General features: G+C 43.8%; 1 long non-coding RNA gene across 2 annotated transcripts; it reads left to right on the top strand.

Annotated features, from left to right (window-relative positions):
• The first annotated feature begins 552 nt into the window (after positions 1-552).
• LOC142587363 (uncharacterized) lies at positions 553-10064 on the top strand. 2 transcript variants are annotated; one of them, XR_012829498.1, is made up of 4 exons: positions 553-589; positions 1795-1848; positions 3404-3594; positions 6441-10064. It is a non-coding gene; the product is annotated as an uncharacterized LOC142587363 (long non-coding RNA). The 2 variants fall into 2 exon arrangements; XR_012829497.1 differs by lacking the exon at positions 553-589 and having other exon boundaries at positions 1770-1848.
• The last annotated feature ends 17769 nt before the right edge of the window (positions 10065-27833 follow it).

The following is a 27833-nucleotide window of genomic DNA, read 5'->3' as shown; positions in this document are numbered from 1 at the left end:
ACCACACTCGGACGAGCAAATTTTGCTTCTGCCAAGTGAACGTAGCGGGTATTTCAAGACGCGTGTTAAATTCATGGCTGTTTCATTCGTGAACATTACTTAAGTGACGTGAAATTATCAGTGAGCAAAACAGTTTTTATCTCAACGCGAGGAAACAAAACCGAAACTAGCGCAACTGTTTTGCTCAGTTGTGCAGATACAAAATGATCCAAAGCCGAAGCCGTCAATAGCATGACGCCATTTTACAGTTGCGCTGCATCACGCGCGAGTACGTTGTCGTTGAGTGGTTCTGAAATCGCTGTGTTAGGGGCGACTGCAACCAGGCGTTGCGGCAAGTTACGGTGGGAGCTTCCGTGCTGTGTGATTGCGACGAGGGGGACCGCCGCCAGCAGCAGCGTGTCGCCGATGTCGTCTTTGCCGACATCGAGCAAGTGCAGCTCGCCGGACCGTCACAAGCGCCCGAAGTACTGCGGTTTGCACTGCATTTTTCATTGTGATATGGGAGATCGCAACGGACAGAGACGACCAGATGCATACGAGCGACTACCAGCGGGCACTGACCTGTGACATATTTCTCTTAACGTCTCAGGTAAGCATATCAGCTTTTGTTCCGAGTTTACAAACGGCGCGTACTCGGCCCTTCCGGTATGGCTACATTTTGCTCCACGTTTCTCTTGGCAGTTCACAGACGTTTCTTAGGCATGCGTGCGCGTATGTATGCGAAAATACTACTGGCAGACGGAAGCCTCAGGAGAGCGTCTGAAATTATTGCAAAGCTGTACTGCCAGGAGAAACACCGTTCTTAACGACTCTAGTGACGAGTGGCCTGTCGCATCGAAAAATTCGTAGAATATCAAGTACTGCGTAACTTGTAGTGTAGATACAATACTCGCACCAGTGTGACTTTCGCTGGCGAAGACAGGTAGTCGAAAAGACAGCTTGTGTATTCTGAGGATTTACTAGCGCTTTAGGTATATTACGGCGAATAATAAAAGCGCTACAACGCTGTATGTCAGTGTCAGGCGATGTGGGAGCACAGATATTTTAAGAGCGGTAAAGCGGCTGGCTGCTCAAGCGAACAGACACAGCGCTTTAAAAGCGCTGAAACAGAACAAATTTTATGTGCATTTGGCTGTAAGTAGAAAACACATTAGCTCACAATCTAAGCCTATATATAATGTATTATTTTTACGTAATCTTTATTTTCACGGTTGTAAATATTTAAAAGCATGAACTTGCTGCAACGTTTATATAGTAAATCCTACTAGGCTTACAAAACCTGGCTGTGTTATGTGGTGAAATTGTAATATTGCTACTGGATTTTTTTATATTGAGTCCGGCGCATTATGAAAAAAAGGATCCTTTTATTTGTAGTTTTATGTTAATGCGTATATTTGCCAAGCAGCAATGAGTTCACTGCAAAGTTGTACCTTCCAGTGAGCTGCATATGAACCCAAGTTTATCCTGTCTTGGCTATTGTAATGTGCATACAACAATTTTAAGTATATACAGCTGTAGTTAGCTTAGTCGCTGCAGCATATTTTGTAAAAGTAGAAGGCCATTTATTATTTTGCTGCTTCCATGCAGAAATACCTTTTTTTCTTGTACCAAGAAATGCCGAGAGTATTGAATGAAATGAAGTGTGGTGTATTTTTCTACTAACTTAATAAAGGAAATTTCGTCTGCCGTGTATCAGAGATTAGTTTACCTTCTTGTACTAAACAATGCGTTATGTCCTCGGCTACTGCTGTTGTCCTGTGTATTTTTCTAATTTTGATATGTATTTTATTTTAGGTATTCAAGAAATGGCAACAGCCAGAAGTCGCCATCTTATCCAGCACGTTATGGGTGAGACAAATTGTAGCAGGCACTTTTGCATATCTCATTAGCATATGATGCTATCTGTTGTAATTTTTGTGTCCACTTTCCTGTCTTTATGCATTTTAGTATTATTGTGCAAAGGGTAATAGTTTTACATTGAGACAGAGTAATCGCCCAATGACTGGAGAAGACAACATACACAAGCCTCCTTTGTCCGTATCTCTATATTGCGCAGTTACTCTGTCGTTATCTACCAACAAGGCCAAATTCCTCATCAGCTACATTTACTAATGATCTGTTATTACAATTTCATTGACATAACATTGAAAGTACAGAGGTACACAGGAAGACAGAGATTTGACATGATGGAGAGCCGTAGAACAAGGAGCATCGCTGGAGCCAATGTTTCGACAAAGAGGAGCTTTTTCTCAAAACGTTGGCTCCAGTGAATTTTCTTGTTCTATCACTATTTACGGTTAAAAGAAAGCAGTATTGCTCTTGCTCAAGTATTATGCATTATGGAATAGAAATTAGCAGGGGGAAATATCAGGAATGTCAAAATTCTTGTATATTCCAACGCTAGAGCGAAAGCCAGAAAAACAAGATGTAGAGAACCACATTGTTATTTTTCACTGCCCAGTTTGGCCAGCTTCATTCCGAGCTTGCACTTTGTTGCATTAACAACCACTGGAATTCGTTAATTTAATTTGCTTGGTGATTTACTTATGTTAAGAGATTTTGAACTTGTATTAATGCAGCTTACATGATGCATGTAAAGAAATTTACAATGACATTTTAAGGTGGCAGGCTTGCAGTTGGCTAGCAGATCACTTGATGGTATGAGCTCAGGTTTCAACCGAGCTTCCATGCACAAATCAGTTGCACATTTTATTTCATTGTTTGGATTTTCATAAACTTAAAGGGACACTACAGTGAAAAATGATTTCTTCTGCATCAGTAAATTACCGTTCTGCAACACCAAAAACACCACTCTTACAATGATAAGACGTTTGACAAGCCATGAAAAGCGCAGGAACGAAATACGGGTGGCGACGCCTACTTAAATTCCCGCACCTGGGGGCTGTGATGTCTTGGATTTTGATGGCATCTTCTAGGGCCTACTAATTATATAGAGCGGTACAGGTTGACTACATTGTGTTCTAAAGGAACCAAATAATAAACATGGGCAGTTTCGGGAACCTTTATTCAGCCAACACAGCCCAAATGCGAAAACATACTTTAGAATCCCTGACGTCACGCTGATGTACCGGCACTGGGGTTTCGGCGCGTAATTCAAATACTGATACTTGGACCTTCATTTTCTCATCTAATAATCAAACTATTTTTTTGAAATGACTGCCTGCAGGGTTCTCAAACAATACTTCATTAGTCCAAACTGATTTATTGTTTCACTTTAGTGTCCCTTTAAGTACCGTTTCTTTTTTGTCGGGGTTCTATTTGAGTGGTAGGACCTAACTGTTTGCCTTTATTTGTATTGGTAGCCATGTTACACAGACAGCTCAATTTTTATTATAAATCGTGACGTGGTAGAACTAAGAACATTTGTGCAAATTTGTTGCAGGTACACTCTGGCGGCTCCTACCCCTGCGTCCTACCACCACCCTGTCCTGACTACGTCCACTAGGGAGTTGGGAGCCTTTGGCGGCTTCTGCCACTGCATCCTGCCACCACCATGTCCCGACCACGTCCACTAGGGAGTTGGCAGCCTTAGTGATGATGCCAAGCAGGCTGACAGCAGACAGAAATATTCAGGTAAATACCTGCAATTAAGCGGCGTCTTTTTGAGTGAAGTGGCTTGTAACCACTCAGCAATGAAAGAAGTAACTTCGAAGCAGTTTAGACTCCCTTCTGTCTGTGCAGGGATGCTCAAGTCTATGCATTTTGTCTTAGCTTCCAAGAGGCTGTGTGTATTAGACGAAACGCGATGCAAATTTTGAATCTACAAGAGACCAATTGTAAAATTGTTTTCTTGCGTAACACAAAAACTATTTTGATAAAGCTTTACCACTTTAAAAACAATACAGTGTACTCTCATACATGGTATTTGGCATAAATTTACTAGGGCTGCCTCAATGGTAAGTAGGCCGATAAACGTACACCAAAACTGACTTCTTTTCCAAGTTCATCCTCCTCTCTCTGCTCTGCTGCATAATGTATCTTTCTGAAACCAGTTCTTGCACACAGCACAAGTCCTAAACACATGGATTACATAAATTTACAGCTTTTGCTGTAGGTCACTTTTGTGAAAATAAAGTTAATAAGCCATTTGGTCCATTTTTAATCGGCCATAATAAAGTGAGCACTGGCTAATAAGCAGTTAAGTTTTTGGTGCAAGGCCTCTCTTCATTGTTGTTAAAAATTTGTCCCTCTTAATGAAGGAAGCAATTTTTTTGGCTATGCCATTTTATGATGCATAGTTTGGTGCGTTACACAAAATGTTACATAGTGTTTACGCCAGTAAAATTTTTTTTGCTTTAAGCATTGCGTGAAATTGCGATTTGTTCTATATTGAATAATATGGATAGAATTGAACATGCTCTCAGGAGCGAAGGAAGCCTAAAAACAGTGAAGAAGAAACTAGGAATTGGCAAGAATCAGATGTATGCGTTAAGAGACAAAGCCGGCAATATCATTACTAATATGGATGAGATAGTTCAAGTGGCTGAGGAGTTCTATAGAGATTTATACAGTACCAGTGGCACCCACGACGATAATGGAATAGAAAATAGCCTAGAGGAATTCGAAATCCCGAAGGTAACGCCGGAAGAAGTAAAGAAAGCCTTAGGAGATATGCAAAGGGGGAAGGCAGCTGGGGAGGATCAGGTAACAGCAGATTTGTTGAAGGATGGTGGACAGATTCTTCTAGAGAAACTGGCCACCCTGTATACGCAATGCCTCATGACCTCGAGCGTACCGGAATCTTGGAAGAACGCTAACATAATCCTAATCCATAAGAAAGGGGACGCCAAAGAGTTGAAAAATTATAGACCGATCAGCTTACTGTCCGTTGCCTACAAAGTATTTACTAAGGTAATTGCAAATAGAATCAGGAACACCTTAGACTTCTGTCAACCAAAGGACCAGGCAGGATTCCGTAAAGGCTACTCAACAATAGACCATATTCACACTATCAATCAAGTGATAGAGAAATGTGCAGAATATAAGCAACCGTTGTATATAGCTTTCATTGATTACGAGAAAGCGTTTGATTCAGTCGAAACCTCAGCAGTCATGGAGGCATTACGGAATCAGGGTGTAGATGAGCCATATGTAAAAATACTGGAAGATATCTATAGCGGCTCCACAGCCACCGTAGTCCTCCATAAAGCAAGCAACAAAATCCCAATAAAGAAAGGCGTCAGGCAGGGAGATACGATATCTCCAATGCTATTCACAGCGTGTTTACAGGAGGTATTCAGAGACCTGAATTGGGAAGAATTGGGGATAAAAGTTAATGGAGAATACCTTAGTAACTTGCGATTCGCTGATGATATTGCCTTGCTTAGTAACTCAGGGGACCAATTGCAATGCATGCTCACTGACCTGGAGAGGCAAAGCAGAAGAGTGGGTCTAAAAATTAATATGCAGAAAACTAAAGTAATGCTTAACAGTCTCGGGAGAGAACAGCAATTTACAATAGGCAGCGAGGCACTGGAAGTCGTAAGGGAATACATCTACTTAGGGCAGATAGTGACGGCGGATCCGGATCATGAGACGGAAATAATCAGAAGAATAAGAATGGGCTGGAGTGCGTTTGGCAGGCATTCCCAAATCATGAACAGCAGGTTGCCGTTATCCCTCAAGAGAAAAGTATATAATAGCTGTGTCTTACCAGTACTCACCTACGGGGCAGAAACCTGGAGGCTTACGAAAAGGGTTCTACTCAAATTGAGGACGACACAACGAGCTATGGAAAGAAGAATGATAGGTGTAACGTTAAGGGATAAGAAAAGAGCAGATTGGGTGAGGGAACAAACGCGAGTTAATGACATCTTAGTTGAAATCAAGAAAAAGAAATGGGCATGGGCAGGACATGTAATGAGGAGGGAAGATAACCGATGGTCATTAAGGGTTACGGACTGGATCCCAAGAGAAGGGAAGCGTAGCAGGGGGCGGCAGAAAGTCAGGTGGGCGGATGAGATTAAGAAGTTTGCAGGGACGGCATGGCCACAATTAATACATGACCGGGGTTGTTGGAGAAGTATGGGAGAGGCCTTTGCCCTGCAGTGGGCGTAACCAGGCTGATGATGATGATGATGATGATGATGAAGGGCCCCCAGTTTTCAAAAAGAAATTCCAAGTGGTCATGTGCCAGGTTGGAACAGCTGGCATGGAATAGCCTACTGACACAAATAGGGAGGGTCGTGTACACTTGACTTTATGCTAAGATACTATTATTGATCTAGAAAAGACAAAATGAAGGATACCATCCTACAAGCAGCTCTTCACATTCATTTATACTTTTGCACATTTATGTACCTTGAGTCTGGTGACTTGTGTCTGTTTTCATCATCTGCTATGTGCAGATGGTAAACTTCAGATTTGCCCTATGGTGCAGAATATTTTGGTGCTTATATATTTGGATCTGTGTTTTTCAGGTTGCCTTGAAATTTTACCCAAGCCATGCCACATACTCGGGCCAGGCCTCTAGCGAACTACGCATAACCAGGCTCAACGCATCAGTGTCGAGTGAGTCCGGAGCTCAACGAAACCTGCTGTGCAACCAGCGCGCAACACTTGGTGACCTCTCTACGTGTTTCATCTATTTGACAGCTGTACCTCAGTTTCCATCTATCCAAACAGCATCACCAGCTGTTTCTTTTCTTATCGATCACTTATCGAACCATGGATGAATGTTGGGGTGGAGTGATGTGAACAGACATTCTATTTGTCTCTTCAGATTCTTTGCAAATATTTCTATTATTATAATTCATGTTTCTTTAGTACCTAGTTTTTAATAGTTCCTTTCTCGTAGAGTTCTCACCATCAACTCCTGCTATTATAATGTATACCTGTCTTTATGCCCCGTTTCTCATAGTTCTTTTGTACTTGTGGATGTAATTGATAGGTTCTTAATTCTTGTTGTACATAAGGCTAAACTGAAAACTTACGGTATTTTTTCTTCCTTTGATAACCTACAGCACTGCAATGTGTTCAAGAAATTTAACATAACATGGGCTCTGGTGCAGGATAAATTTAAGAGCAATATAGAGTACTTATTTCAAGCACCCGTTATTTTTGAAAAACTCAAGGATATAAGAGCACAAAAAAGAAAATATTAAACTAGAGAAACATGGGTTCCCCTCATATGTCTGGTAATAATGTGACTTTTTTTCACTGCAAATACACCAGTGGTACTCACATACAAGGTTTGAGACATAAAAGCTATGATACCCTTGGCATTTCTCAGTGCTTATTTTCCACGCTGACGAATGTCAAAGGCAGCATAGGTTTCATGCACACATTGGTTGTATTGCACCTTTTGAGTATTGCATTTCTCAAACACACAGGTTTACAGCAGTGCTTTGCATAGCAGATGTATTTCTTAATTTTCAGAATTTAATGCAAGATTAACGCTACAGATCATGTATAAATAATTTTACAGACTATATGTCCATGGATGCATGCTTCTTCTGATGACGAAGCAGTGCCATGTGGTCGGGGGATGAATGTGTTTATTTCAGATTTAAACATTGGCTTCCAGGTCTGGGTTAGTCTCCTACACTGAGTATTCTAGGTCAGAGCCCATTTACTAGAGGAAAGTGAATTAAACTAGGAATTGTAAACACCAAAAGATCTTGTTCAGGACAATAATGTGACAATCAGCAAGGTTCTTTGTGCATTCATTTCCAAATTTGTGAGATTATATTTTGACTGGTTTCACTAACGCGAGAACAAATATTTGTTTGTTCTCACACTAGAGTTGGCTGCCCCCATTGCCACACAACCCCTTTACAGGCTAAAAATTCAGTGTATTAATAGGCTGTTTTTTGGTTTTGCGCACTCAGTGTTAAGGGATCCAAACGGTGACATACAACAGAATGCAGAAAAATGACTAAGGAATACAAGCAGGGCGTGGGACTTTCTAGGCAGATTCGTGCATGTGCTATTTATAAAACTCCCTATGGTATGCCGGAAGGCATTTTCTAACCCTTTTGTAGAAACACTAACACCCACTTATTAAGGGGAAGTGCTTCTCGAAACAACTTTTTTTTAATTTGTACTAGAGGTTTGAATATACTGCCATTCATAGGGAGTTTTATGTAGATTTGAATTGTCATTGGTTTTTGTATAGCTGGTGTTTCTTAGTTATGTCCTACATAGTGGCAAAATATTTTTACGCGCACTTTTTCGTAAATATTTCCCAATTATTTTTGCAGTCTACAATTTTTGCTAATAATGGTATTCATTGCAGAAAGGGCTAGTACATGGCATTTAATAAAAAAGTATTGGTCTGTAGATTTTCTGTCTTCAGCATTTGTTCTGTTCCACAGCTGTTTCTTGAAATCTGAAATGATGTACCCATCTCTTTGTTAGCGATAAACAGGGAAATCTGTCAGTAAGTTTTGTTTAAAATGGAGCTGATCAACGCAATAGTTAGGCTATTTGCTAATTATAAATTACAATAATAGCACAGGACCATAAAAACAGATTGATGCTGAATAACAGCTGTGCCCAGCTACATCCACACAGCTGTGCCACACAATGTGCATGTGTTCAGAAGAGCCAAATGCCCCAGAGAGAAAGCAAGAGTAACTCATTTTTTGTCATCCTGTACAAGCAGATTATGCGCCAGATGTAATTTATGCTCAGTAAATACATAAATCAGTCGTGAGGTGCCTCACCTCAGGTTGCAAGTTCTAACTTCTTGTAATCTTTCTTGTTTTTGTTTCCTTTGTGAGCATGAGTGACTTAGTTGCCTTGGCACATATTGTCAAAACTGTTTCTTCACTGGGAATCGCAAAATTTCAATTACACATAATATTCCCAGTTAATGATATGGTAGACTTCGAGCTTAATTCTCTTATCTTTCATATGTTTATCTACCAAATAGTTTTATCATTCATTGAAACATATCCATGCAATGCACAGTGGGAACCCAAATTTTAGATATCTGTTCTTGCTTTCTACCCTGCTCTACAACATAATGAAGATACAAAGCAAAACTATAAGTTTGCAATTGTCCCCCATAACGAGAGTTTCGCTTAGAATTTGAAAAACAAAATTGACATCCTGCTATGGTGTGAGAGTTGCTTTGGGCACCAAGTGAACTGCGTAGCACCTGTGCTGGAGTACACAACAAAGCAGAAAATTTCACCAGATTGGATTGGCAGTGGTAAGTTAAGAACAGATGTTTTATTTCGCGCACCATTGGTGTGGCTTATCATCTGCTCCTGTTTTGTTTTGGGGGAACGCATACATTGGGAAGACAATTTTTCGCACCAATCTTACCTTAGCGGGACACCAGAGAAAGGTAGAAATCAATAACAGGTATTCACACTTTGTTGCCCACAGTGTATTATCTGGATGTGTTTCACTCTACAAAAGACTACTGTGGTAGATAATCAAAGACAAAGACAAAAGAATTAAAAGAGGTATGTGTCAGTCATCCTTCCATGGCCTCCAGTGTTTATAGAAACACTTCTTTCTGTATATATGCCAAGCCGTTGGGAGCCTTTACGTAACTCAGTCATGCTTTCCAAGTTAAAAATCGGAATAAGGACAATCACAAGAACATCATATGAGTGATTTGTAAATGTGGCACCTAATGTAACTTATTTACGTATGTGCTGAGGGTAGATTACAGGCAGTGCATAATCTGCTCTTACAGGATAACTTGTGATGAGTACAAAAAAGCCTTCCTCACATCTTCCTCTTTGTTTCTTTTGGATCTTGGTGCACCATGTGTATTGTTACAGCTGCGTGCATACAGCTGGGTATAGTTTGTTTGCTATCTTGCTATCTTTGCCGTAACAAACTGCAGCTACCTGTGCTACATATTTTGTCAGCGTGTTTGCATTATGGCAAGTTTTGTATTAGTGGTTATTGCAATCTGTGAAATTGTCTGTGTCAGCTATTATTCTTCGTCTTGGAAAAGTATGTTTGTCAACATAAACAATTAGTATAAATGTTGCTGTATTTATTTTTGTAATATTATCTGTTGTGAAGCTTTTATACATTGTTGCATGTTGTATGACAGAATAAAATTGATGCACAAATTTTTATAGTGGTATTTTTCAGATCAATTTTCAACTGACGCTGACACGCACAAGTTGTGGGGGAAAAGTGCCAACAAGAGTACCATAAGGTCAGACAGCTCTTTTTACTGTTAGATTGGATTATCAATTGCCAACCAGTTGTTTTCAGCAAGCATAGTATAATGCATAGATTATGTAATCTAAGTTGGAATATTGTTTTTATTGCACTTGATTATCTGGGTCTCCTTTGTACATAAGTGCAGCCTTTTTCATTTGTTATGTGTAGCTTACTTGCTTAAAATGTTAAATCGTAAGTTCTAAATAAAAACACTTCTCGAAGAACAGTGAAATAGGTTTAACTTATAAATTTTTGACATTACAGACTTGTGCAGTGCTGAATTGAACTTCTACACGAGTTACATAATATTTTGGGGTCTCATTATGGTTCTGAGTTGCATTGCAGTGTCATGCATATGGACCTGCAGGCTACATATTGGATGTTTATTTAAGACTATTTTGCATGGTTGGCTATTGATTCCAGTTTAATAGTAATGAGAACTGTCTTGCTTTCATGGTGATTCTGTGCTGACTAATACATTTGAATTTTCCAGAAGACGACAAAGGGTGATGAAATGTTAACTTTTTGTTGCTAACCTGCCATGTCCTTTTTTGGCAAGTTTGCTATGCATTCTTATATGTTGTCTTTTTACAGTAATCTTGAGAACTAGCCGTAGTTGTGTGTACTTACAGCAAAAGTTGGTGACACATTTTGAAAAGCGGCTCGACGCTGCCATCCGAGAGTCAAACGACTTACATGGATTAGTTATTTTACTCTATCTGCAAGAGTCCTGCACCACACACTAAGGGTAACTTGACACACACTGCTGGAGTCATCAGACTCATCAAGAATAGTTACCCGAATCCTTCAGCAGTGGTCATGTGACCCCTTATCTTGAGTCGTCTGACTCATGCAGAGTAGTGAACGGACTCCCTCAGCACTAGTCGTGTAACCCTTTTGAGACTGTTAGGAGACTACTACAGGAGAGTATGCATGACTATTGGGTGTGGAGTCACGTAACCACCTTGTATCGAGCACAGATAGTCTCGGGACCCTCTTCCGAAAGGGAATTTGCGTGTCTCCCACAAAGTGTGTCGTATACGTGGCGAGTCCAGACTCTCCGAAAAGAGTAAGAGGTACTCCTTTTTTTCTTAGTGTGTTGTTCGTTGCACTAATGAGGCCTGTAAGAGATGTGTTTGATAAAAAAACACTCGTATCGTCGGCGTAGTTTATGAATTTTGCTTCTCCGTGGATAAGAACTATGTCGTTTATGTAGATGTTAAACGAAAATGGGCTAAGGATACTTCCCTGAGGGACACCTGTTTGTATTTTTCGTGTAGATGATATGTTAGTGTTTATAGCCACATATTGCTGTCGATTTCTAAGGTAGGATGTCAGTAACTGAAGAGGAAGGCCCCTGATGCCATATCTTTCAAGCTTAAGTATTAGGAGGTCATGGTTTATGCAGTCGAACGCTTCTGTGAAATGTATGAATAGACCAATTACAAGTGACTTATTTTCGAGGTTCTGCAGTATATATTCTTTTTGTGCTACTAGTCCTAATTCTGTTGATTTACCTTGTTGAAAACCGTATTGAGCGTCTGTTATTAGTTTATGTTTATTGCTGAAATGTGTTAATTGGTTAAGAATGATTTTTTCAAGACCTTTAGAAAACTGCAGGAGAATGGATATCGGACGGTAATTTCTTAAATCAAGCTTGCCATAGCTCTAATAAAGCTCTAATAAATCAGTCATCAAAATGCAACAGTCTTTATTTATACCGAAAATTACGCGTTTCAGGAGCACGATGTTTCGAGTGGGACTATTTTAGTCGCGGAGGCAATCGGCTGTCGCGCTTCGGTCATCTGGGCGGGGCCTCCCCTTTTTTCTAAAGTTGTATCCGACTATAGGCAATCTTGGAGACGCGCGTGGGCTAGGCGATCGGTAGCGCATGGGCGACGGTGACTGTGGTTGATGTTGGCGAGGAGCAGTGGGGCTTTAGCGCGTGGACAAGTATTCTTCGATCTCTACTGGCCGTTCACCGTCTCGAGAGTATGGTGCAGTTAATGGAAAACGCCTCAATCCAGCTTGACGGTACGGGCAGAACCTATACAGGTGACCCGCTTCTCCGCAGTGAAAACACAGAGGCCTGCGCTCGTGGTCACGCCAGACGTCACTTTTCCGGGGCCTTTGTTCTACAAAACGAGGTGCACTACATGCTGAAGGCTGATAGGCAGCCGGTGGTTCCAGTAGACGAGGTTCACTGCGTACTGCCGGCGGGTAGGGAACGGTCGTCGCAACTGCTCCACTATGTACCGCGGGTTGCCTGAGTAGGTCGGCGTACGTTGGGGTGCGCCGCGTCGGCTGTGGCTTACGCTCTGGATCCCGTATGATGTTCCTCAGTTCGTCCTGGACAATGCCGACGATAGATAGTGCAGTTGGAGCCTGAGGTGTCTGCAACTTGTTGAGCTCTTTCCTGATCATTGACCGGACGAGCTCCCGCAGGGATTCCAGGTCGTTTGGCAGTCTGCCAGGGAAGACATGGGCAGGTGCGCAGCTTGCCTCACGGTTGTATTGCCGAGCCCGCTGCTCGAGCGTCTTTTTGATGGTCGTTGCCTCTCATCTGAACTCGGCGACCGTGCGCGGTGGGTTGCGGACGAGAACTGCGAAGAGTTCCTGCTTTACTCCACGCATGAGATGGCGCAGCTTATCTTCACTCATGCTGGGATCAGCACGCTTGAACAGGCGAAACATATCCTCGGTGTACATCGCCACGTTCTCGTTTGTGAGCTGGTTCTTGGCTTGAAGTGCAATTTCCGCCTTTTCTTTACGATCCGTGCTGGCGCACGTTGGTAGTAGTTGTCGTCGAAATTCCTCCCAAGAGGACAAAGAGGGTTCGTGGTTTTCATACCACGTTTTTGCGAAGTCCTCCAAAGCGAAATATCGGCGCTTCTGTCTCTCATTCCATTCATTAAAGCTCGCCACTCTCTCGAACAGTTCCAATCAATCTTCCACGCCTTCGAACGAGTCAGCATAGAATGTTGGCAACTTGCGAGGTTGGCTTACGACTAGCTGTGCCGGTGTTACCTGGGTAGTCATTGTGGCGGCGTCTGTTGTCTGAGTTTCCCTTGGCATGAAGAGAAGAGGGCCGCATTCGGGCGAGTCACCTCGAAGACGGGGGCTGGTCCGCTGGTGTCAGTTGCACGGGATGGACTCGCTGGTTGTCGGGGCTACGCTGACTTTTGTTCGTGGGGCTTCGACTCATACCCCGCACCTCCACCAGAAATGTAACGATGTTAATAAAACAATGATATTTATTAAGGGCGAACTTGTGGCCACAAGTAAATTTCAATGCGGTCGTGAAGAAATTCCCGGCAGTCGCGTTCCCAAAAACTGGCCTCGAACCGTCTTCCTTTTTCTCCTCGCGTGACGCCTCGTGCGCGTGGCGCATGCTTACCGGGTCCAACTAGCCACTGCCCGTGCGACTAAGATTGCTGCCTGTTGTTGCTGAACAACACCACGGCACAGCGTGCACAGTGTCCAATGCAAAGGGCGCGAAACTTGAATGTCACCAAGTGTGTCGCGGCAATGTGCGGTTGCATTGGTCGGGATCAAACGCGCGGCCTCGAGCAATCCCACAGCCGCAAAGCTACCGCAGCGGGCACAGAAGTGTTGAGTTGATGCGCGGTGTCGCCTGCACCCTGCGGTGTACTTTATTTAATGCGACTGTGCTGATGCAGGTCCTGCGTAAGGTGTGCGCATCCCATATTTGCACGGTGCTTATTTTTAAAAAAGAGCAGAAACGAAGCATACCGTACCGTGAACTTAAATTCCAGTTTCCCCACAAGCACTGTCATGTCTTTAGCAGTAGCGTTTCCTTGCCGTCTCAAGTCTTTTTTCTGTCCTCTCCCCTTGTGTGGGAACTGCGAGCGAAGACAGTGTCGGTTCAACCCAGTCTCTGCCCCCTCTCCTATTCTTTCTAGCTTCCCTTTGCACTTGACCGTTAGTAGAAAGGTAAGCGCTATATTCTCGGCATTGCTGTTGCGGGGGCTCACGGATTACTACAGCTGTCACGAAGCTAATGTGGCGACGCTCAGGGTGCTGCTGAGGGTTTTGTGCATACTCATCGCGCTGCAAAGGTCCAAACGAGTTGGGGGTCTTCTTTCCTCTCTTCCTCGCTCCTTCCATTTATATACACGCTCTCAACCGCCCCCGACGCGGGGTTAAAGACAACCACAACAACAGCAGTGAGAAAGTCGAAGGAAGAGGCATAGAAATCTTCACTTTCAAATATTCGTATGGTGTGGCATAACGAAATTATTGTTATTATATAATAAAATAAAAAATGACTCATGAGTAATATATAAAAGATATTTATTGTTGCACAAGGTTGGACTGGTGTGCCCAGCATCTCATTGTTAAGTCTTGATATGCCTTCACTTTGAAGAATCTCTTCTCTTGTGAAACTGTGAAACAAGCTGAACAGCATCACTGTTGATCATAACTGTTGATCATAAGTGAAGAGGGCATCCTTCACATGTGTGCAAATTTCTAAGCTGCATCATTTAGCCAATGACTTACAGGAACCACTTCAATATTCTTTCGTTGCTGTTCGCGTTGTTTTAAACTCTTGGATCACTGTTTTTAACAGGGAAAGGAGGATTTCTACAGTAACTAGTTTAACGAACAACTCTAAAATTTTATAACCTTGTCAATCTCAACCTCAGCATGTTATGAAGTTTAGACTTGTCCTTCTTACTATTCACAAACGACCATGATTTCACTACCCTGGCTAGCTATGTCAAAAACACAGGGTGGAATTGTGAATTTTCTGTCACGACGCCAAAGAACCTAAACCGGCAAAATTGTATAGTATTTGCTTTATAAGCCTTTAGACGCAATCTCTCGAGATATCAAGTGCACTAGACGTTTACGAAAGCGAACGTCATGATAATCTATAAAGAGAGACGTAAAAAAAATTTAATCTCTACATATTGTCACAAGCTGTCATGAACCACGCCTGCCGCACAGACAACCAGATGAAAGAAAGAAGAGGACGACGTTAGCCAAGCTGCCGCTCTTCAACAACCGCGCCTATCAACCAGCTTCATCCGGTTCTGCATTAAACACCTCGTGTGTAACATTTGATGGAGCTGTGCGGGGCAACTCCCACGACCTACAACGGAGCCACCAGCACAAGAGCTACGCCGAAGCCGTCGCCTCGCCGGACTTTCGCCGTCGCGCTCAATCATGGCCACAGAGCAAAATACCCTCACCAGCAGTGCCTCGGCGAGCCCAGTCCCTATCCAGCACTACCGAGAGCCACGCACGTTCTCGGCGAAGGCAGACGAAGATGTGGATGAGTGGCTAACCCATTACGAAAGGGTAAGTCAATACAATAAATGGAACGCTGCCAGTCAGCTCAGGAACGTTGTTTTCTTCTTGGCCGGCACGGCGTTGGTATGGTATGACAACCACGCGGACATGCTAACCACATGGACACGCTTCGTTGAGGAGATCAAAAAGTGTTTCGGTGACTCGGACGCAAAGAGGAAACGTGCGGAACTCACATTGGCCGAGAGAGCTCAGGTACCAGGCGAGACTTGCACTACCTATATCGAAGAAATTTTGAAGCTGTGCCGAACCGTCAACCCTCAAATGACAGAGGAAGATAAAGTGGGGCACATGGTAAAAGGAATAGCGGAAGACGTGTACAACTTCTGCATTGGTAAAGATAACTTGCACACTGTATCAGAACTGATACGGCACTTCCGTACGTTCGAGGCACTGAAGACTCGCCGAATTGCACCAAAGTTTGGACGGCTGGCCAATGTAACGACTGTAGCAAGTGTTGGCACGAGTCCTCCGCTCCCAGACCTTTCGTCAGCCATCCGCCAGATAGTCCGCGAGGAGCTCCAGCGACATGACGAACAGGCACGTTATGCGGCGCCACGTTGCAGCTCCTCCGTTTTCCGAGACACTGTTTGGGAACCCCCTTCGGCTACTTGGAACCACTCGGTGAACGTCGCGGATCTTAACGGCTCCAGAGACGAACCGCATTACATTACGACCGAACCACCACGCAATGATTCGCCCCCTCAACGTTTTGACCCACGCCCACGCAACTTTCGTCCCCGAAGACTCGCCGCTACCTACGACTTTCAAGGGAAGAGCCTCGTTACCCTCATTCGATGTCTTCGGCAAAATACTTCAATCCGCATTCTGAAGTTCGCCCTTCGCCAGTGTGTTACTGCTGCGGCATGCCTGGCTATATAGCTAGGTACTGTAGCCGACGCCAAGCATCAAACTACGGATCGTCAGCGCCAACTATGCGCTCTAGCGGTCGTACACTGCGCACTCAGTGGCCGGGAGACTCCACTTCAGGAAGCCACTTTCGAGAGGACCGATGCACCGCCCAGGAGCCCTACTTTGGTGAAGAAAGAACCCGGAATCGCTACCGCTCCCCTGCCTCCGACCGTACTCTGACGCCACCACCAGCCTTCCGAGCCTCCCGATCACCATCGCCTCGGCGCCGTTTCGTGTCGCCCCCGCCGGGAAACTAGCCAGCGCTGCCGATGGAGGTGAGGTCGCTGGAAAATGTGTGCTGCCGACTCAACTGCCTCCAACTATTTTCATGTTAAAGAATAAGGTTCATGTACTGATTGATGGAGTCTCTACAATGGCTTTAGTCGACACGGGAGCTACTGTCTCGGTCATGAGTGTGGGGTTTAAAGGCCTTCTGGGACGCAAGGTTATGTTTCGTTAGGACCAGTGCACAAGTTTCCGAGGACTCAGTGGTGAATCATTATACCCGGTTGGTGTGTGTAACGTGGATGTGTCTTTGGGTGGGAAAGTTTTTAATGCAGAGTTTACTGTTCTTCCTCGCTACTCGCATGACGTGATTCTGGGGATTGACTTTCTGTGACTGTGTGGTGCGAATGTTGACTGCCGTACGGGAGAACTCAGTGTCGACACCAGTGTTTCACCTGTGCTCTTTGAAAGTGAAGCTTGCCCGGAGAGTGTGTTGTGCGTGTTTGAGGATACAGTTGTGCCCGCCTTATCCGCGATGCGTGTTGCCGTCGCCTGTTCATCTCCGACTCCTATCTCATTCGATGCTGCAGCGGAACCTGTACATCAGAACTGCCTCAAGAAAAACGTGTTCGTTCCGCACTGCGTGGTCTCAGTGACCAATGGATGCACGGCGCTGTGGGCGCTAAACTGTTCCACTGAAGCGGCAGTGCTACCTCAAGGCCTAAAGATTGCCACGTTTCAGTAAGACTCGCCCGTATCGGTGGCAGCACTTACAGAGCTCCCCGATGGAGGAGCAACCAGTGTCTCGAGCCCCGGGAGGTCGAAGATACTTTCCATGATTGATAAGTCACCCAGCGATCACGAGCGTCGAGTTTTGATGGCCCTGCTTACGAAACATACCTCGGTATTCGACTTTGCGCAGCACGATGGCCCGCCATCAATTCCTGAGTCCAGAACTCGTCACCGCATCAACACAGGAGCCGCCCAGCCAATCCGACGAAAATCCTACCGTGTATCCCCGTCAGAACGCAAGATAATCAGCGATCAGGTCCAATAAATGCTATGCAAAGGCGTCATTCGAGAATAATCTAGTCCTTGGGCAGCCCCCGTGATATTGGTGAAGAAAGACGGTACGTGGCGGTTCTGTGTTGATTACCGTCGCCTAAACGCCGTTATAAAGTAAGATGTATATCCGCTCCCACGAATTGACGACGCCGTCGACTGTCTTTTTCCGGCAGCTTACTTTTCCTCAATCGATTTACGGTAAGGTTACTGGCAAATTCCTATACACAAGGACGACAGAGAAAAGACAGAATTTGTAACACCCGACGGACTATTCGAATTTAACGTGATGCCTTTCGGGTTGTGTAACGCGCCCGCAACGTGCGAAAGGTTCACGGACACGATATTACGCGGCTTAGAATGGGAAGTTTGCATGTGCTACTTAGACGACGTTGTGATCTTCGGGCGAACGTTTAGTGAGCACAACAAACGTTTGGATTTGGTCTTGAACTGCTTGGAGAAAGCGGGTCTTGTGCTCAATTAAAAAAAATGCCGTTTTGGGGAACGACAAACTCTTGTGCTAGGCCATCTGGTCGCTAAAGAAGGCATCCGACCAGATCCACAAAAGACTGCGGCCGTAGAAGCATTTAGAGTAGCCAACTCTGTCAAGCAGTTAAGAAGTTTCTTGAGCTTGTGCTCCTATTTTCGCCGATTCATTCACCGGTTTACTGACATGGCTCATCCCCTTACACGCCTTCTCCAAAAAGGCGTTCCCTTTGAGTGGACTGCAGATTGCGACTCGTCGTTTCGCCAGCTCAAGTTCCTGTTGACATCCCAACCAATTCTTCGCCACTTTGATCCTTCATCACCAACTGAGATTCACACTGATGCCAGCGACGTAGGCATCGGTGCTGTGCCAGTTCAGCGTGTTGGCGACAGTGAGCACGTGATCTCTTACGCTAGCCGGTCCTTGAGCCGCTCCGAGCGCAACTACACAGTCACCGAACAAGAGTGTCTGGCGGTCATCCTCGTCGTGCAACGGTTTCGTTCGTATCTCTATGGGCACCCCATCACTGTGATAACAGATCATCATTCGCTATGCTCGCTTGTGAATCTGCGGGATCCCTCAGGACGACTAGCGCGCTGGGCCCTCCGTCTACAGGAATACGATTTCGTTATTTGCTACAAAAGTGGCCGGCGACATGCGACATGCCACTTCAAACAACTGAATGTGATGCGGACAATTTTGATGAATACATCGCTTTTGTGTCCCCGGAATTTCCGGATATGGGTACCGTCGTATCCGAGCAGCACAAGGACGAGAGCTTACAACCGCTCTTCGCGGCAGCACAGGAGTCACCTGCAGGCAGTCGCTTTCGCGTACCCGCCGTGGTTGCTCAGTGGCTATGGTGTTGGGCTGCTGAGCACGAGGTCGCGGGATCGAATCCCGGCCACGGCGGCCGCATTTCGATGGGGGCGATATGCGAAAACACCCGTGTGCTTAGATTTAGGTGCACGTTAACGAACCCCAGGTGGTCAAAATTTCCGGAGTCCTCCACTACGGCGTGCCTCATAATCAGAAAGTGGTTTTGGCACGTAAAGCCCCAAATATTATTATTATTAGTCGCTTTCGCCTACGTAATGGTGGCGCGCTGTATAAGAAGAGCTACTCGACCACCGGTGCACGCTACCTTTTAGTTGTCTCCAAGAACCTTCGCCACCAAGTATTACACGCCATGCACGATGACCCAACTTCCGGTCATCTTGGTTCCGCACGTACACTCTACCGGGCTCGAGAACTTTTTTACTGGCCTAAGATGCGGAAAGATATCGAACGGTACGTCGCCAGCTGCTCTCAATGCCAGCGCTACAAGCGTCCGCCACAAGCGCCACGTGACCTGCTTCAACCAGTTCCCCTTTCTAGCGTCCCTTTGAGCAAGTTGGTATAGATCTTCTGGGCCCTTTCCCGCGATCCTCCAAGGGTAATCGTTGGGTTATCGTTTGCGTAGATCACCTTACCCGCTATTGTGAGACCGCCGCATTGCCATCGGCCACAGCTACAGAAGTTTCTATCTTCTTGCTGGCTAACGTTATACTCCGACATGGACCTCCTCGCATAGTAATCAGCTATCGTGGGCGACAGTTTACCGCGGACGGGGTTGAAGAAACCCTTCGTCTGTGTTCATGTAGCTTCCGCCATTCTACGCCCTACCATCCACAAACTAATAGTCTGGTCGAGCGCACAAACAGAACGCTTGCCAACATGCTGTCCATGTGCGTCGATTCAGCACACAAGAATTGGGACAGTATCTTGCCTTTCATTACCTATGCCTTCAATACCGCGAGACACAAGACCACTGGTTACTCACCATTTTTCCTTCTGTATGCTCGTCCGCCGCGCTACAGCCTCGACACCATATTTCCCTACTTCGCTCATGACAACGAATCAATTGATGAGATCCTATGTCAAGCAGAAGAAGCGCGACGTCTCGCTATGCTACGCACCCTAGCATCGCAGGACCGGTCCAAGATACGCTATGACGGGCGTCACCGCCACGTTTACTTCGATCCTGGTGACCTTGTGTGGCTCTGGACGCCGCTGCGCAAGCGTGGCTTGTGCCAGAAGTTTCTCGCCCACTACGTCGGCCCTTACGTTATTCTGGAGCGCCTCAGCGAAGTAAACTACCGTATTGCGCGTCTCACGAGCAGTGGACGACGCTCGGCCAAAGCTGAAGTGACACACGTCGCGCGTCTGAGGCGTTACAACCCACGAGATGACTGACTTGCCCGGCGGGCTTCGTCTGCCAGCGGGGAAATGTAACAAGCTGTCATGAACAACGCCTGCCGCGCAGACAACCAAATGAAAGAAAGAAGAGGACGACGTTAGCCAAGCTGCCGCTCTTCAACAACCGCGCCTATCAACCAGCTTCATCCGGTTCTGCATTAAACACCTCGTGTGTAACAATATCAAATCGGCATTTTTTTCGTGGAAGAAATATTTACCAAAATACCTTCTAATCAAAACAGCACAACCCTTAATTTCGATCAACCAAGACAACAGGCTGCATTTCGAGAGGGATATCTAACAATGAATTTCATTCGTGCCATCAGTAAAGTAATTTATTAATATGTGGAGCATAACCAGCTGGCCTGCCTATACGACTTTCGGAGATTATGGAAAGGGGATCAATTTAGTAGAAATACCTACAGTCATGAAGAAATTGCCTAGTGAAGAAGTACAGAAACCACAAGTCATTGGCTGACTTAATATCTGTAAAGATTCAACACCTAGCTAATTTCTTCACAAGAAAATCGCGAGAATACTGAGTGAGTATAGAGTAAGGCAGGGAGACGTTATTGTTCAAGAGCTCTAGGGTACATGCTTACATGAATTCAAGCTACTAGAATGGGAATTACTGCGAGTGAGGATCCATTGCCAATATTTCAACGACATTTGCTTTACAGAAGACACTGACACATTCATCAACGCAGGAGGTTACTTGTAAGGAACTATTCAGGACCTTAACCGATAAGTGCAGGAGTTTATGGTTTATGTTTATGGTTATTCCCTTACAAAAATGACTTTAGACTGTCTATAGAAAGTCTATAGACTTTTCATAGACGACCTTTCCTTTCTATAGATTTGAACTTTTGTTGATATAAAGTCTATAGACTGTCTATAGACGAAAGTCGATAAAGTTTCTATTTCTTTTTGTCTATTCGCAGTCTATAGACGGTCTATAGAAAAAAGTCGATAAGGTGTTTGTTTCCTTTTTGTCTGCTTCCCCTCTATAGAATGCCTACAGACGAAAGTCGACACAGTCTCTATCTATTTTTGTCCATACTTTGTCTTTAGACTTTCTATAGACGAAAGTCGATAGGGTTTCTATTTCTTTTTGTCTATTCGCAGTCTATAGACGGTCTATAGAAAAAAGTCGATAAGGTGTTTGTTTCCTTTTTATCTGCTTCCCCTCTATAGAATACCTACAGACGAAAGTGGATACAGTCTCTATCTATGTTTGTCCATACTTTGTCTATAGACTTTCTATAGACGAAAGTCGATAGGGTTTCTATTTCTTTTTGTCTACTCGCAGTCTATAGACGGTCTATAGAAAAAAGTCGATAAGGTGTTTGTTTCTTTTTTGTCTGCTTCCCCTCTATAGAATACCTACAGACGAAAGTAGACACAGTCTCTATCTATCTTTGTCCATACTTTGTCTATAGACTTTCTATAGACGAAAGTCGATAGGGTTTCTATTTATTTTTGTCTATTCGCAGTCTATAGACGGTCTATAGAAAAAAGTCGATAAGGTGTTTGTTTTCTTTTTATCTGCTTCCCCTCTATAGAATACCTACAGAGGAAAGTGGATACAGTCTCTGTCTATTTTTGTCCATACTTTGTCTATAGACTTTCTATAGACGAAAGTCGATAGGGTTTCTATTTCTTTTTGTCTACTCTCAGTCTATAGACGGTCTATAGAAAAAAGTCGATAAGGTGTTTGTGTCTTTTTTGCCTACTTCCCCTTTATGGACTACCTATAGACGAAAGTGGATACAGTCTCTATCTATTTTTGTCCATACATTGTCTATAGACTTTCTATAGACGAAAGTCGATAAGGTTTCTATTTCTTTTTGTCTACTCGCTGTCTATAGACGGTCTATAGAAAAAGTCGATAAGGTGTTTGTTTCTTTTTGTCTATTTCCCCTCTATGGACTACTTTTAGACGAACGTCGATACAGTGTCTATTTATTTTTGTCCATATACTTTGTATATAGACTTTCTGTAGACGAAAGTCGATAAGGTTTCTATTTCTTTTTGTCTACTCGCTGTCTATAGACGGTCTATAGAAAAAGTCGATAAGGTGTTTGTTTCTTTTTGTCTATTTCCCCTCTATGGACTACTTTTAGACGAACGTCGATACAGTGTCTATTTATTTTTGTCCATATACTTTGTATATAGACTTTCTGTAGACGAAAGTCGATAAGATTTCTATTTCTTTTTGTCTACTCGCAGTCTATAGACGGTCTATAGAAAAAATTCGATAGGGAGTTTGTTTCTTCTTTGTCTACTTCCCCTCTATATGGGCTACCTGTAGACGAAAGCCGATACAGTTTCTATTTATTTTTGTCCATACTTTGTCTGTTGACTCTCTATATTATGGACAATAGTCGACAAGGTTTCTATTTTTTTCTCTACTCCTGGTGTATTGAATGTCTATAGAAGAAAGTCGATAATATGTAATTCCGAGTTCCCATACCCCCCGCCCTCTGCGAACGCGATGATATGGCACTGGTTCACGCACGACGGCACCGCAACCCCGGCGCGGCGAGCAAACCGTGCAGACTGCTAGTCTGCGTTCGGTGCAGCTGCACCGAACGAGGATCGCGGCGGAGCAGGCACCGTCCGAGTCACCAAGGTCTTCCAGGCACCCGAAGGCCCTAAACCTGGCTGCTTCCCGGACGTACACTTCGCGAAGACCAGGTGGTGAAGGTCAGATGGTGAAGATGTGGCAAAGGGGGTGAATAAGTGGCGAAAGCCCGCAGACCAGGTGGTTAATTCACCACCTCTGAGTTGTCGTGGTCTTGCATGTCTATAGATTAACAATAGACAAACATCGTTAATCTGGGCCCAACCCGTGTACGCTGTAACCAAGCGCAGGTACCGGTGGATAATACATAGCTGCATTTGATATAAGCCACTAAAGTTGTATACTGCTGAGATTGCTATAGAGCCTATTTGTAGACTTTAGTATACACATAGTGTATACCTCCGCATTTGTTGACCACATATGATCTACGTAGTCACTCTCGGCAATCCCAAGACAGTCTTCACAGTTGTCGCATCACTTTTGCGGCAGTAGAATAACGGAAGCAAAACGCCGATCCAATTGTTAAAATATATGTTATGAACGCCAGCTTCAGATACAAGTGGATTCGAAACAGGCATCAAGCTAACAGCAAAGACACTCGTAATGTTTGTAGCTGACAACGCGGACTTTGTGAATGTGCCATGAACCGATGTCGCGCATGTGGTGTTCGCGTTCTGTGTCGTCCGATTCTCGGATACTTTTCACATTGTCTTCATATCTCGGCTGCGTCACTAACATCGGGCGACTTTTGTTGCCTAATATCCTGCACTATAAACTCATCAACGTTTCTCATTCACTTAAAATAGGTGCCAAATTCTCTGAGCCCACCCAGTATTTCGCCGGCGGTATGCCTGCGCAGCCACGCATATGAGTACCTCAATGCTGTACTGATTGCTTTGACCTATCATCGGAACAGAAAATTAGCACTAACATACGTGCGGGCATCACATTTAGCGGTACGCTGGAAGATATGCTACAAATACGCTGTATTACTCATCGACGCTGACAATAATGCGTCTAAAACGTCTGAAGGGCACCGTAACGGCTTTTACAAACAGCGCATTCATGTTAGCGTTCCAGTCTGATACGATAGCCCACAGCGTTTGTCTTACAACCTGCCAGCGCATATCCTTCGTCCACGAAAAAAATGCATAACGGAAAAGAAAAGCCACCCGTTCCGGCGCGCATGGCGCATCAGAGAGAGAGAAAGAGACAAAGAAAAAAATGAAGGAGGAAAAGGCGTTCACACTCCTCCGAGCGCGCACGCCCTCCGCGCGGAGCTCCTGCGCATGCTCGGAGTTCTTGCGCATGCGCGGCGGTGCGCCGTCTCAACGAGCGCGCCAGGCACGTAAACGGTTGTGCCGGTGTGCGGTGTCTCCCTGAACGTTGGTGTCTGTGTATGCGTGTCTTCTTTGTGGCATCACAAGTCAACTACATTGAATGGTAAGCTTTATCAAAGACGTTTTGCGTCAATACCTCATGATTATGTGAGCGCATTTCGTAGCGCGAACCGGCTGCACGTAGCGCAGGCGACTCGGGTATAGTGTCGGTTTGTCGTTGACATGGTTTGATAACGCGCTCCTGTTCTCGCTTCTAGTATACGGAATGTTTTACGGCGAGCGATCGCTCGTGCTTGTTGATTTTATTATTATAGCTTAGGTGCGTAAAAAAGGAAGTACACCATGTTTTAACTTGATACTGAGCTACCACTAAGCGGATTGTGTGTGTTGGGCAGCCAGTGTGGTAGATCTCATTTAGTGGCGCTTGATCCGGCCGCGATGAATGCTGCACCGTATGTGTAGCGAAATTCTCGTGACACGCTTTACGCATATATCTCGAAATTGTGTTAGCATCAAGAATTTTCAAACAGACAGGCATAGTTGAATAACTGCTAGCGTACTAGGATGAAAGGCCGTGTTTGCGGGGCATGCATCAGCAGTGTGTGCGCTGCCGTTTTCGCATAGTTTAAAAGTAGCAGTATTTTTAAGGTTCCTGGCAACCAATCTAAATAATTTTGGGAAGTTACAGCAAGCAAAACACGAGACTTGAAGAAATATCTAGTAGAAATCTCTAGATTCACCCAATCTATTTATATGCAACCACAAACGCTTTTGGAGCATGAAACCTGCGATAAGCTTAGTCACTTGCAGCTCCGCAACTTAGCCGAAAAAATTAGAGAACAATAAATTAGTCGCTCCGGGAACACCTTTACACGTTTCAAACTGAAGGCATTGCGTTTGACGGTAGTTGGAAGATATGTTTTTTGTCTCTTTTTTAAACAATTTAGCAGCAGAAGTTATCTTTTGAACTATATGAAAAGCGTTAAGCGGCTTCCGATGCTTCGGCGTTCTGTAGTTTACGTGCTCTTAATCACAAGGCAGCTGCTGGCGCAGATTCGCATTGTGCTAATCGTGCATGGTATGAAGCCATTGTCGTGCGTAATAAGTGTTCCGGTTTTCATTACTGTTGCATGTAGCGCCGTCGTCTTGGACAGACTGCATACAATATGCGCTGTACAAAAGAAAAAAAGAGCCAGATTATCAATTTGGTGGTCTTTTCTAAGTAGATAACGCACAGATTATTCAAATAATTCAGTGGGCATTGCATTTGTTCTACCCTTATCAACACACCTAAGAGATCGTAACATGTTTTAGTTGATAAGTAACCTGATCAGTACGCCCCCATTCCTGTGCATTCTACTGAAAGTGTGGCAAATGTATTCATCTCGAAGTATGAGAAAAGAGACATTGCAGACTGTTCTAAGCGGAAGTAAATTGCAAATCTTAACGTGATTGTTCAAAACTGCAGTCAGTATGCTGAGCATGTTCGTTCGGCACGGGCATATTGTATTAACACCTGAAAAATGTGCACAGTCCAGCCGGGTATCTTTGTTTCAACAAGTATTATTATAGGAATCGTTTGGGATTCTCGCATTTCTTTTATTTTTATAAGTACACTGTGTGTCACATGAACCTGTCCTAAAACGAAACGTACTGTTGCTGGCACCGGCGACCATTACGGTTGTCTAACTGCTTATCATACTGTAGTATAACGAAACATCATAATGGTACTGATTAATATTCCCATGTAGTCTTTAGTCAGAGGTAAACAAAGTTAACTAGAGGCATAAGTGATGAGAGCAAATTATATTGAAAACTACTACTGAAGCGTAAAAATAACTAATTGTATAACTCATTGTATAGTTTTTCCTCACATTGTTGCATTTGCTTTACGTGTGTCTCTGTGTCTTCCGTGCTGTACTCGTGTGGCCATCAATTACGAACTTGCCGAAGCCCTTGTCAGCTTTATTAATCAAGGGATTCAAGTCAGTTGAATCTAACACTGCATGTCAAGTGACTGACGTGTTATTCGTTTTATCTAAATATTATGGACTGGCAGTACTTGGCAAGCATTAAACCACAATATTTTTTTTATTGCACTTAAGCTGCAGGCGTCATAGATTGCCAGAAAATTTTCATGAGAACAGCCAGGGAAGGCTTGGAAAAAGATCGGGAAATTTTAAAATGGCCACATAGGTATGCTGTCTTGTTATATGTCATACAAAGTTTCCAGAGAATCTCTGAGTTAAATACATTTTTAAAACGTTTCACCTGATAAAAATTGAAGGAAATTGGTTCCATTTATTGAAAAATAAAAGAAAGTCAAGCTTACTGACAAGGCATTTCTTACTCAATATGTGTTTTTTTTGCGTTAACTAAACGTCCTGAACCTCGATAGCCTAGAAAAAATTTTCATCTTTCAAAGCACTTTAAATAATTTACTGTAATAGAATTCATTCGAACTATACTATCAGTTCTGTTTCCTAGGAGGTGCATATATGTCGTGCCATGACACAAAGTGCTCGTGTGGTATTTCGGGTGCTCATGTGGTATACCTAACTTGGAAACCTGTTAGCACGCCCAAGAGGCCTCATTACCTGTAACAAATTAAGTGACCATATCGATACAATCAGCCCATCTGCCTTCCGTTGAAGTTATGGCCAATCACCCATTCATTTAAAAGTATGAGAAAGACATTTAAATGTGTATTAAGCAAAATAAATTACAATCTTAGGCATGATACTGTGAATATTCCAGTCACGTCTTCTGAAAATATCCCTCTGCACGGGCATACTTAACTACCAGCCAAAAAAAATGTACAGACAGCCCAACTGGGTAACGTTTCAGCAATAAATATAGAGACCATTTGGGATAAGTACAATAATGCATCATATATGAACGTGTCATAAAAGGGAACATACTGTTGCTGGCACGAGCAGCAGTTGTGACTGTTTAATTGTTCACCTTACCATGCAATAAAACATTCTATAAAGGTGCTGATTTGTATTGACAAGCAGCCATTAGTCATAGTTAAACCGCATTAAGTATTGACTTCGATGGTTTGAGCAAATATATTAAGCTGCTTAATGAACACACAAAGAATATACACTTGTTATTTTTGCCTCATATTGCTGCATCTACTTATTTGCAGCATACACCTGCAGCACCTTTGGGACTAAAGACATAAAGGTCAAGGCCAGCCTGGCGACCATGCTTGCCAAGGAGTAGTGTAAATATTTAATCTGTTTCCATAATAGCATACGACATGAATTTAAGGAATTCATCTATTATATCGAGCAATAAAAACGGTGAATGCATTGCTGGCGCATTTGTTTTATTTTTCGCACTGCATGATTCAGCACTATATAAATTCTTTCTGTTTGTGCAACATATATGAAAGTACAGCTGGTTCAGAAGCATTATTAATCTACTAACGGTAATGCATAAGTGCAGATGAAAAGGAACTGGTGCACATGCATAAATATATTCAAAA

Source organism: Dermacentor variabilis, chromosome 7 (genome assembly GCF_050947875.1).
Source record: "Dermacentor variabilis isolate Ectoservices chromosome 7, ASM5094787v1, whole genome shotgun sequence".
NCBI lineage: Eukaryota > Metazoa > Arthropoda > Arachnida > Ixodida > Ixodidae > Dermacentor > Dermacentor variabilis.
Note: the sequence above shows the minus strand (reverse complement) of the source record. Positions and strands in the feature narration are given on the sequence as shown.